Source organism: Meleagris gallopavo, chromosome 28, assembly GCF_000146605.3.
Source record: "Meleagris gallopavo isolate NT-WF06-2002-E0010 breed Aviagen turkey brand Nicholas breeding stock chromosome 28, Turkey_5.1, whole genome shotgun sequence".
Lineage (NCBI taxonomy): Eukaryota > Metazoa > Chordata > Aves > Galliformes > Phasianidae > Meleagris > Meleagris gallopavo.
The window spans coordinates 3,244,654-3,246,711 of NC_015038.2; the positions used below are offsets into that span (position 1 = coordinate 3,244,654).

General features: G+C 59.2%; 1 protein-coding gene across 1 annotated transcript in view; it reads left to right on the forward strand.

The window, feature by feature from the left end:
- The window catches only part of SNRPE (small nuclear ribonucleoprotein polypeptide E), a 6,737-nt gene that overhangs the window by 2,810 nt on the left and 1,869 nt on the right, over positions 1-2,058 (forward strand). The window lies entirely within an intron of this gene.

Genomic DNA, 2,058 nt, shown 5'->3' on the forward strand with positions numbered 1-2,058 from the left:
GCGGAGCCCGCACCGGGAGCGGCACCGGAGCGGCACCGGGAGCGGCACCGGAGTGGGACCGGGAGCGGGACCCGGGCGCAGCGCTGCAACGCGGCGGAGCCGTGAGTGCGGGAGGAGCAGGGAGCGGGGCAGAGGCACGGCCATGTGGGGCACTGCGTGGGGGGAGAGGAGAGGAGAGGGGAGGGCAGGGCACGGACGCGGCTCTGGGGCGCTGAGCACCGTCCCGGGTCGTGGTGCCCCCTACCCCGGCTGTGCGGCCGCATGGCAGAACCCCACCAGTCCTTTGCTTAAACAGAATGGAAAAGGGGGAAAGCGGAGCTCCGCGTCCTTCCCCGCACGGCCCCACTCCTGTTATAAACTTGTGGGGCTGCAAACTCCTCCGAGAGCAGCGCCGGGGAAAGCGAGAGCGCGGCAGGGGAGGGGTTAATCCGCGGCACCCTCCCCCCTCGCTTCGTGTTCAGTGTGATCCCATTGCAGCCCCCTCCCCAGGACCCCCAGTGGGACGCGTCCCAGCTCCTGTCCGTGCCGTGCGCTCTGTTTTAGGGCTGTTGTAGGGGCAGCGGGTTATAGGCTGGCAGCCCCACCGATGCAGGCGGACGCATTGCATGGCCAGACAGACACCATGTGCCGGCACACACCGCGCACAGCCGGACTCGGTCACACACGGGGTGTGCGGGGCTGCGTGCGGCCGTGTGGGGCTTCGCAGCTCGGAGGGGTGCAGGGCTGGGGTCCCCGTCCTTTGGGTCCCCGTCCTTTGGGACCCCGTCCCTTCTCCCCCAGGGGATGGATGTGCTGTTGCTGCCTTGTTGGATGGCAGAGGCAATTTGCCCGTGTGTATTATCGCTCCAACCCCCCCCCCCCTACATCCCTGCAGCGCCGTCGGGATACCGGCACAGAGCACGGGAGGAAAAGTTGCTGGCAGCACCGCGCGGCTGTTTGTCCATCCAACAAAGTGCTCCAACAGTGCAGCAGCGGCGCTGCCACGGGGCACAGCCGGGGTCAGCATAGAGCTGTCTGCTGTCTGAACCCAAATTACGGCTGATTCGTATCACTGCATCCCTCAGCCACGCACTGGAGCTGTGTTTTGGGACAGTTCAGGGCAGATTTGGGTCACTGAGTGGGATCCTGGGGGTCCTACACTGCTGTGATGTGGGGGGTTTCCATCTGGGGTCACCCCTCGGCTCAGGTATGCGTGTGGTGGGAGCCGGAGGGCAGCTCACACAAAATTAGTGGTGGGAGAGAGGAACCCAAAACTGTGTCACCCTGAGCTGCAGCCGAGTGGTTTTCATGTAAAATGCACAAACGGATGCAAAGCTCTGCTCCTTTCCACCCCAACCTGATTGCCAGCTCTGGACATGGGGTTACTCTGGGAAAAATGTCAATCTGTGGCTGCACAGCGCTCAAAGCTGCTCCGTCTCGCGAGGTACTTCCATGGAAATACACTCTGCTTCCAAAGCAGATCTGGAGTAATAGGTTTTAGGAGTGAAAAAGGACCATTAGCTCAGCTAATGTTATTTTCTCCGTAGCGCAGACCAGATAATATCGCTCAGTTACTCCCCTATTGAGCCAATAACCCGCGTTTGTAATCCGCGCAATTTCCTTTTAGTTCAATTTAGTTTTGCACAGAATCCATTCTGTTGACACTGATACAGCACGGGGTCGGTTATTATTATTATTATTTTTTTTCTTTGAAAGGCTGCGATTTTGGGGCCATCGCATTAAAAACAGCCGCTGTCCTTTGATGGAGGTGGGCAGGTTGGCTTTGCGGGTGCCACGTTTTTTAGCAGCTCTCGTTGCACTGCCAGCCCATCGCCCCACAGGAGCTCAGCAGCCACCGAGCAGCACCATTAGGTAGGAGCAGAGACCATCAACTTTAAAAATATATCCCTTTTCCTTCTCCTTGAAGTACATTTGTTGCTCTGGGGGCCGTTTGGTAGGAGCTGTTGGGTGAGCAAAGCAAAGCGCACCGCGGCGTGCTTTCCCTGCTGCTGCTGCTTTTGACTCCCAAATCACAGATCCTGCACAGTCCTGAGAGCAGAGTTTGTTCCAGATGGTTGA